The sequence below is a fragment of the Formica exsecta genome, unplaced genomic scaffold (genome assembly GCF_003651465.1).
Source record: "Formica exsecta isolate Colony F162 unplaced genomic scaffold, ASM365146v1 scaffold591, whole genome shotgun sequence".
In the NCBI taxonomy this organism is placed as follows: domain Eukaryota; kingdom Metazoa; phylum Arthropoda; class Insecta; order Hymenoptera; family Formicidae; genus Formica; species Formica exsecta.
This window is the reverse complement of record NW_021853185.1, coordinates 189,115-199,650: the sequence shown is the minus strand read 5'-3', so window position 1 is coordinate 199,650 and position 10,536 is coordinate 189,115.

The following is a 10,536-nucleotide window of genomic DNA, read 5'->3' as shown; positions in this document are numbered from 1 at the left end:
TAAAGAATTTCTAAGATAACAATGTAGATACTAACAGTTAATAGCATATGAATGTAATCCAACCATTGTTCTTGTACTACAAATGATGGTAAACATTTCTATTTTATCGACGAACAGCAATACTTTCTTGAACCAGCGTTTTACAATGTATGGACATAGATGTCCATATCATGGTTTTACTGCAGTTTAAATCAATAAATTATTTACATCAGTAACAACATCTTATTATAAAATAAATTTTTAGTAATATTTTTAAATAAATCCAATTAACAAAATAATCGAGTTATTAATTTATTGTATAAAGTTAAGGTGGGAGCACAGACTTTTGCATAAGCGCATAACTATAAACATAAGGAAATTGATTAATCCGTAAGCATATATATATAAGGAAATGGACCAATCAATTTCTTTATACTTATGGTTATGCGCCTATGCAAAAGTCTATGCTCCCCGCCTAATACTAAACTTTTAAACTGAAAAACAAGTAATCTTCCTTTAATTATTCTCAAGATGTAAAATCTTTATCAGTAGAGACAGAAGGGACAAGTTTTGCATTTTTTAAAAGCAGTCAAGAAAGATTATGTCATTATTTATGCATGCAGCTCTACAAAGTCAGATTAAGCATAATAATAGAAATAAAGCTTTATCAATACCGTAAATTTGATACAATTAAAAACTGTTCTTTCATCGCGCGCTTGTTGAAAAAACTTTCTCATAAATAATAAGACATTTCCTTCTCACTTAAACTGCAAACGAATCATCTAGGTTTTTTTCTTTCTAAGAAGACTTTGGATCTGTTTCAAAGAGACTGCTTCTGCAACGTGTTGTTTGAATAATGAACGCTGTCGTCATGTGGGATGTCTCTCTTTAGGGATGAGAGAATCGATGTCGCGTTAAATATACTGGGCCAAAAGTATTTGCTTAACAGCCGAATAAACGACCACGCGTTTCTCTTAATTCTAGCTGGTATTTTCGTAGTCGTATACCAGCCGCATCGTGCGCGCACATTAAGCGAGACGCCGGGTATTATAACGCGATAAGATTTACTGGTAAAGCGGCGTCGTACTACACGAGCACCGGAATGTTCGCGGCGAGTACCTGAAAAGATACCGTCAAGAGCAAGTGTAGGCAAAATGGACTCACATTTCTCTTTACTATCAAACTTATATTTCACCGTTCCTTCTATTTGCAGACTCGCAAAAGTGAGAGAGAGATAGAGATATACTCTTTTGATATAAAATATAAGTACAATATAATTAATGTATGCATAATATATTGTATGAGAGGCGAGAATAAAATTTCTAGTTCAAACAGATATTTGACTACTGAAATTTTGGAATCTTTTTTATCATTGATCTTATATCTAGTAAAATTTATGAGTTCGAGAGAAAGAAGTCTGGGACTAATGAGCTTGTTCATCTTCGCTACACATGCTATTTGATCGCGTGGTGAGCGAGCGCGTGCACCTGCCTCGCTTCTCTTTCGCTTTTGCATCATCGCATCGTCGCCATCGCTTCCGGAAATGTAGGCCGCTTTGACAAGTCGCTCGAGAAGAGACGGATTTAGAATCCTGTTTAGCCCTACAACGACGCGTTTCGCACGTGCTTTGTAAACGTATTCTTTCGAGCTTTTTCCAGCACGTCATATCTCGTGCGCTTTCGTGACGCCCGCAGCTGCAGTAACACGCGTTACGCGCCGCGCGAGAAAAAGGTCGAGCTGCAAATTGTTCTCTATTACCGCAAATTAGCGGACGATCACTATCGAGAGAACCTGGAATTATTTCCTTTACTGACGGCTGCGTGCCTCTGGCGACCGACAATGTGCGAATGACTCTAAGTTTTCTAGACCAAGAAAAATATATCTAACTCGATCTCTATCTGTCCCACATCTGAGTTTTTTATTACTTAAAATTATAGCAGTTAACAGTGTAACAGCAGTATAGGAAATAATGTTTGTGACGGCATTTGTTGTTACTTGTTTGTACCAATTGACATATCTATCTTTTTAATATCCGCCCGATGTTTGTATTAATGCAGCTTTAATGACAATTTACGATTGTCTTTGAAAGATTAAATTATAAAGTAGAGGAATCAAAGAACGCGATATTTTGTTCGCAACTATGGTTTTATGTCGTAATATCTGGAAAATTCTGCGATATTTATAGTTCCATTTTTTTGTTATATAAAGGAACAAGTTAGTGGTGAAGCGGCGAATAAACTCATCCCGATGGTGAACGCAAGTATATAAAGTGCCAAGTTTGCCATAGGGCGGCGAATAGACGGCAGATGGTGGACACCTGAGTTTCGGCAGAGAGACGATAAGATCGAGGGAATTTTCTTGGTATATTGCCGGCTCCAAGAGATAGAGAGAGAGAGAGAAGACGCCAGACCATTATTACAATACTTTACTTGTGGTCCGGTCAAAGGATACGCCGCGCGCAGAGGCGAATTAGACGCGCCTCGATATATGATGGCCTTGAACCGACAACGAAGATGACACAGATAGTCATGAAGGCGAATTAGATCCAATCGAACGATTAAGGACGACCGACGTCTGTTCGAGGACTCGGTTACCTCGGAGATAGCGTAATTCGAGTCGGCAATACTCGACAAAATTGTAATCGGAGATGCGATCGGAACTCGATTATCGTTTCGAGCACGATGCTGAAATTAAAGGAGAGCCTGTGTCGTGTGTTTACGAGAGGATCAGAAATGCATTGTGATGTAAATGAAACGCTACGAAAGAACGCGCACGTAACATTGAATTGCAGTGTGACTTCCGTCGAGGAAAAATATTTCATATTCAATTCGTACATTTCATATTCTATTCTATTCTATTCTATTCTAGATAGAATACAGTATATAAAGATAGAAAAATTTGAAAAGAGTTGGACAAGTATATTTCATGTATTAAAAAAAAAAAAAAAAAAATTTTGAAAAGTATTAAAAGTTTGACAGGTGAGCACGCATAAATGAGCACGCGAAATAATCGCAAATGCTGATGCATGGAGATGAAACAACGAATGCTACCGTAATTATCCAATTTTTCACAAATAACTCATGATTTCATCAAGTAAACTTATATGGAATTTAGATTGAGAGAGATAATATTTCAATTTTTTCCTTTGTTCATAGTATTCACTCCAAGCAGCTTAAATTCTTCGTAGTTTTAAAAATCTTGTTACAAGGTAGGTTAAATAATTGTTTTCTTCCAATATCCATAACGTATTATCACGATTGAGGAAACGATAAAAGTCAATTATTCATGATCACAGATCTAACGCCGTTAGTACAGGTTCGCCGCGAGAGAGAGAGAGAGAGAAATTATCCGGATAATTTCTCCTCGCTAAGGCCCAATTTGTAGGTCACCGTTATGCTATCCATGTGTAATGGAGCCGTGGTTTCGGCGTGGCATTGCCGTGGATAATGAAACTCGTGGAATCGAGAAAAGGTGAACGCGGACCCAATAATTACGATGGTCGTTGCTTTAGGCGCACGGTATGCCGGTCTGTTTAAAAACGATGTGTGCACGTTCTTAGAAAGAAACGTGTCGTGTATTAGCAGCTTTTTTCTCTCTCACAGTTCACCATTTACTTTAAAGGCACAATTTCATACATTCGACAAAATAAGCGCGTTCAGTATGTGCATTAATTTCTGAAAATTGTCAAACTTTTTTGCAACTTTTCGTATCGATTTTCGCTATCCTTTGTATCGCGCGAATTTTCAACATCATCATCACAAATATAACTTGTTTATTCTTGTAAAAAAAAAAAGTGCAAAGTATTTGAAACGAATTTCTTGGACGCTAAACATAAAATTGAAAGACTTCCCTCCAAAGAAAAAAAATGCGTGAGAAATAATATGTATAGCTAATATTATGTAACTATAATATTATGGGATATTGAATTTAAAAAAATGTATAGTGTTAAAGAGTGAAAAAAATCAAGATAGTTCAGGTCATGCGTTTTACATGTATTCATTTATGCGCCCAGTCGACACACCCGCTCCACTGCGCAGGTATACGCATGAAAGGTACATACGTATATACGTATAGGATACCGTCCAGCTTTCTCTTTTTATAGCCCTCTAAGCACAGACCCCGCCTCCATGCGAGCTTCACACAAAAGCGAAGTCGTGAACCGCGGCTACACGTATTGCTTACGTGCGTGGGTGTATAACGCTGACGCACTAATGCGACTCACACATAAATACTTAGGTACAACCTCTGCTAGGATATTCGAAGATATGGACTCTCCTAAGAGGTTTGTCTGAATGTAGCACGTTGATTAAATCTAAAAATATCGTCGACGAAGAAGTAGATTGTTTCTTAAACAAAATCTATCTGATTACTTTCTTTAACGTAGATATCAAAAATAATAGAATTATGACTGTTGCTTTTATACTGATTAATATCTTGGTATAAATGTAAGTTAAACATTTTGTTTAAAAGATATCAATTAAGGTTTGCCAATCATTAAAGAATTTATAATTATGATTTAATAATTCTTTAAGTTGATTTCGTTCATTTCGTGGGAAAAAAAGAATCTTTTTACATTTTATTAATTCATATTTAAACTCTAGTCGTTACACCGTGGTTTTCATCGTGGAATACAAATTCGCGCTTAAATTACAATCCGAATGGTACCAGCCGATAAGTAGCAACTATCTCAAACTGGTCCTGACAGCATAATGAGGCAACGTTCTCCAGCATAGCTTAATTGCTTACTTAATCAAATTTCGTTATTTTTGAATTTCAGTTCTTTCATTTAAAACTTCAGGGATAAAGAAACAGAATATCTTGAATATTGAAGATATGGAAATGTATCGAAAAGATCACATTAATATCGCTCAGCGCTAAAGATCATCACGTGGAAAATTGCATAAAGAAGCGAAATAATTGGTAATGCCAACGTTTCCTTTCAATTTCTCGGCATCCATAAAGTGTGGCGTGCCAATAATAATGTTATTACCGGCACGCCGAACCTAAAAGCCACGTACGCGAGAAGCTGTTCGGATAATCGGGATCCGTTCGATATCCGTTACTGTAAGCGATGCGAGAGTACGCAGACACGCGCGCGATACAAATTACTTCGGTAACCGCCCCGGGTGTTTACAGTCATTGACACGTAAGTGCCATACACGTGCCCGATCCGCACGCATGTATACGATTGCGTACATATGCATGTACATGGGGCAGTTGCCGTTAGTACTCGCGTTGCGCAAGCGAAAACCTCGACTGTAATGCCTTTTAATTTTCCCTTCCATCTCCAAGACAGTTTCACCTCATAATATTCTTTATCACTTGTTAGAAAGTTCGACGAAATGTTATCTGTTGTTTCAGATTGCATCATTCTTAATTTTTTTTTTTTTTTTTTCATTCGTGATTAAAATTATACGTAAAATTGTTTATCAGATTGTTTAATAAAACAAGACATTAATCGAGAATATTCAAATTATTACCGCATGTAGTACGACATTTTGTGAATGTTAATAAGATAAAAAAATTTGTTTACGACAAGCAACAAATTGAATATCATCGCTGATAATAACATTTAAATTACCTATTTTTTCTATAGCAATAGTATGTATTTTTTACGAGTGAAGATTAATTTACATTTTTTCGGAATGTATGCAAATCAAGTTCAAAAACACGACGCAAAACTAAGCATATAATGAAAAATATTTAATGAAAAATATGTCTCTCTTCACGATACATACATACACAACATACACATGACGTAACGGTATTAAAATATTTGTCTCTCTTGATTATTAATCGTGGAATTAAACAACTGTTTAAAATCTATTTGACTTTTAGTTTTTTTTTCTCGAGTACAGATTTATTTTTATGAATCTTAATTGCTCGTTCACATTAACTATGCGACGACTTATTTTCTTCGTTTATTTCACCGATCAACCGTAAATTAATTTGTGTAAATGATGCCTGTAGTGTACGCAAATACGCGAATCAACCTTTAATAATAATTTAATCGAACGTCGCGCCCGCCTCTCGCGCACAAACGAACCTTGTTTGTCTGTTCGCCGTCATTATGCGCAACCTAATTACCGGCCAATGATTTCATGGAACGCCATTCGAAATCCAATTGACGAGATGTCCGCACGATTGCCGATTCACCGACGAATTAAACGGTCGCGTTGCCGATCTCGTCTGGCATTTACATATTTAATGCCAAGGACGTGTTGTGAATTATGTCTGAAACATGGGCAACGCCTACGGGTATGTTTTACATATTTTCTTGTAAAATTCAATCCGCCTAGTGTGTACAACTAAGCAAACGGCTCTAACAGTATCTTTCTAAAAAGTGGACATATACTCCGCTAAAATTTCGCACTTCATGTTGGATGACTAGTTTTCAGTATAATAATTCAATAATTAAGAATAACTTTTTGATCTTGATACAAGAAACATAAATTTTTGCTACATTGCAAATTGCAGAATGTGCAGAATGCAATAATAAAGTTGCCGTGATGGAATGGAGGATCAATGGCTTGAGAATCGTTGAGTGTATCATCGTAGAAACATCGTACACGCGATGGCACTAGTCAATGACGCCGACAAAATCATTCTATCATCAGGAATGATTGGGCGTTTTATCGATTCTATTTACAGGTTGACGAGCGCCAATCGATCTGTCCAACAATGCGGCTCGATTCTATCGTTTGTCAACAGAGATGTCTCGATAGCATGACAGCTTCATTGAACAGCACGCAAAATTTGTTAGATTTATTTTCGACAGCTGTTCATTTCACGAGAAATCTGCGGTAACCAAAAACAAAAGTTTCAACGACAGTTTGTTGCCTTCGAATGCATTGTAAAATTTTAAAGAGAATAGAATTTTTCTCTTATAATTAACCATTCCTTGAAATTTTTACTAAAGAAAAGATCGTCTAAATTTGTGGAGAAATCTATCAGTAATATATTGCGCGACAATGATCAGATACTTAGCACCTACCTACATCAGGTATGGAATACGTCGAGTATACGAGTCAACTTTCACGAGACGAATTACGGATACAGAGGTGAGTGCGCACCATATACAGAAAATAAAAGCTTCCTGCATTTTTTCGACACAAATTGCTCCACTTCTAAATAATACAAATAATTTTTATCATATCAAATGCATATATCATATAATATATGTCATGTATTTTATTTCACGTCTTTTTTTTTAAATTGACAATATCATAAATTCATACACACGAAAATCACAAGTGAGTGTTAAAATAAACAAATTTTGTATTATTCTATATGTAAAATTGTTATAAATGTCTTACACGCCAAAAAGTACTCATATTACCATGACATTTTTATTCTTTGAAATTGTGAAACTTTTAAATAATTGAGAGATAATATATTATTTCATTCTATACGACAAATTATGGAAAAAATATGGCGTTCCATTTTTCCGAAGAAGGAAAATATCCATATTCACGGTAAAGCGCGCTACTTTTCATTTTGATACATTTTGTAAATTGTAATACATTATGTTAACAACGCGAAATTACATTATGCGTTACTCGTGTTGAGCAAACTTACTGAATTACTCGGAAATATAAAGATGCGAAATATCAGGCTGCGTCACGAAGGTAACATTGGCGCGACAATGGACCGCCCATGCGCGATATAACATCAAGATGAATAATAAATCTGTTGAGTAGCGCACAGACGACGCAAAGCATGTATTACTGCATCGGGTGGACTAGGTATGTACATTGCAGTCGCGATTTAATGATCGTTTTGGAGAAAGCTTTAAGCGAGAGCCAGACTCGGCGTCTTTGCCGTTGGTAACGCGACGCTGCATCTAATCAAAATTATCGTGAATTATTCGTTACATGCGTTTTTAGATTTGTAAATTTCTTCTTTCTCAGATTTGAACATGATAAAGTGCAAAAGAAAACTGCAAATTATTAGTTTGTTTGCAAAAAATTAATGCAGCAAAACATGACGTATAAACGATTGCGTTAATTTATAGGAGAGTCCTTTTTAATAAAGAAATATTGCAATTTCTAAAAAGATCGATAATCTTTAGATTATCTAATATCGATAGAGATGTTGATTAATAATCTAATATATTTTAATAATTTTTTTTTAATGAAGTATCCTTTCCCGCCATTTCCTTAAAAGATAAGCGTTAAAAGACATTCGGATGCTGCATCATAATTATCGATTATTATATTTTACATTATTATTTTCTTTATGTGTGCGTGTGTATGTGTGTATATGTTTATGAAATTAAAACGTGCTAAAACATATATTATGCGCGTCGTGTTCGTGCGCAAATGTTTCCGCACGATACTTTTACTTTAGGCTCTAGTGTATGTGTTGGAGAGCGAGAAACGTAGCGGATAACGAAGAAAAGGTACGTCGCTTAAAGAGTCCAGTCATCTCCCGAGAGTTGACCTTGATCTTGAGAGAGTGAGTGGTGAGGTGCATTGTGAGGGTCAGAAGTAAAGGTGCGTTTCGTCATCTTGTGATTTTCTGATTATGAATTAAATGCGCGCTAATAGACTGCAAATTCATGATATTGTACATTAAATATTGTATTATACTATTTTATTTATCCCGATAATATTTTTTGTTTTTAATTTTAAATTAAAGTTGATTTTAATTCAAAAAGTGGTAAAATTTCTTTCGACAATTATTACAACAAAAAATCTTTCCGAATCGAGTCTAGTCAGTAAAAGATGGATGAGTAGCCAGAAGTGCGCGAGCACATCCGCTTGCACTCTTCGTCGCGTTTCACGACGAAGGTTCAGTGAATCGATAGCCGGGCAATTGATGTCGTTGCCCTGCTATCACGCGATGTTTATTTTGCAAAAGAACGAAGTTAAAATCGCGCCGGTTGGCTGGATGCAGTTGATGGTAAACAACCGATTAAAAAAGCATCGTTGAATAATTCTTTATTGAATGAGAGAAAGATATTTGTATTAATATACTTCAAAATTATATCGTTTAAGATTTAATGTTTTTTTTTTTTTTTTTTTTTTTTTTTTAAGAGAAATTAATCGGTTTGTCAACTTACATATGAAGAATTTTTATTCCTTCTTTTATCGCAAGTGAATCTCAATATTCAAGGATTACTAGTATTGTACAGCCGCCAGCTATATCTGACTCGCATACCCATAATTTTATGTCCCGCGCGTACGTAAATTGTGTCCCAACTTCATCTGGGACTGAATATATGATTCTTCATTAATCAATATTTCGTGTAACAGCCGAAAAAACCAGTCGAATGACTGCGTCATAAAATAATACCGATTTCAATTTCTCATTTTATAGTATTTATCTGCGATGATTTATACATGCTAACGTAATAAAATGTAATATTAACATTATTATTAACAATATTAAAAAATTCTGATTATATTTAAATTCTTAATATTTTATAAAATATAAAAATTATCCTACACTACTCAAATTATCTGTTCTTATCATAATTGTCGAATAAAATTATTTTTTGACATTTTTGAATTTAGCGAAAATTGTCTTTTCCAGCTTGAGATTGAAAGCAAAGTCAAGGCTAGATATCATGTACGGATTTATGGTTGAAAATTCGAATCCTTTGGAGGATCCTAAAGCGCAGTCAACTCGGCCGTTCGATCCGGCATATACCGGAGGCCGAATAGCTGCCTCCGGTATATCAGGCGAAATAAAAAGGAGGATCTATTTATCTTGACGCCCGCGATCGTAAAGAAAGGCCTTTCGAGGATATCTGATTCATCAGCTTCATTCATCAACGTCGGCCGCTTCTGTTTCTTTCATTTCTTTGAAACCGTACACGGCTTCTCTAGTGCATGAGCAACGCGCGGAAGCATCGGTGTTGTTAGACGAGACGAGCGGATAGAACACTTCGAGTCGGCGATGATGAGGCCAGTCGGGAGTTCATTTTCAATCGATTTTGTTAGCACGGCCTGAAGCGGCCTTAGCGCAGCGCGAATAATCGACTCGATTGAGACTGACGATCGATCAACAGTAAAGCTGAAAATTCACGGAACATTAATTTTTCGTGTTCTTTCATGTATATATTAAATAGTTTGCAGTGGTCATGTGCGAAGAAGTGATGTCATATTTATAAAATCTCTCATGAGGCAAACAGGAATAAAATTTAATTATTATTTGCGTGTGAAAATTCATCATTTTTTATGTTAAATATTTCTTATTGTTATCTTTTTTATAGAATGAATCAATTTATTTGAACAATTATCGTAGACATTGTCATCAAATGAGAGAAAAAGCGTCGATTTTCTTGAGGAAATTGCAATCTTTCAACAGTAAAAACCATTCAAGACTACTTTTACTCCTATTGTTCTATTCTTCTCCAAATTACGAACGCTGATGCGAGATTGTTGCATTTAGTAATGCTGCATTTGCACTACGAACGCATCTCGGAATGTCTGGCGATAATGATCAACGTCGAAGAGTGGGATGAGTATTAGGGAGAGACGGCTCTACGAAGCCGGGATGCTGCAGGGACGAGAGATAGATAGAGAGACAGAGAGGGGGAGACAGGGAAAG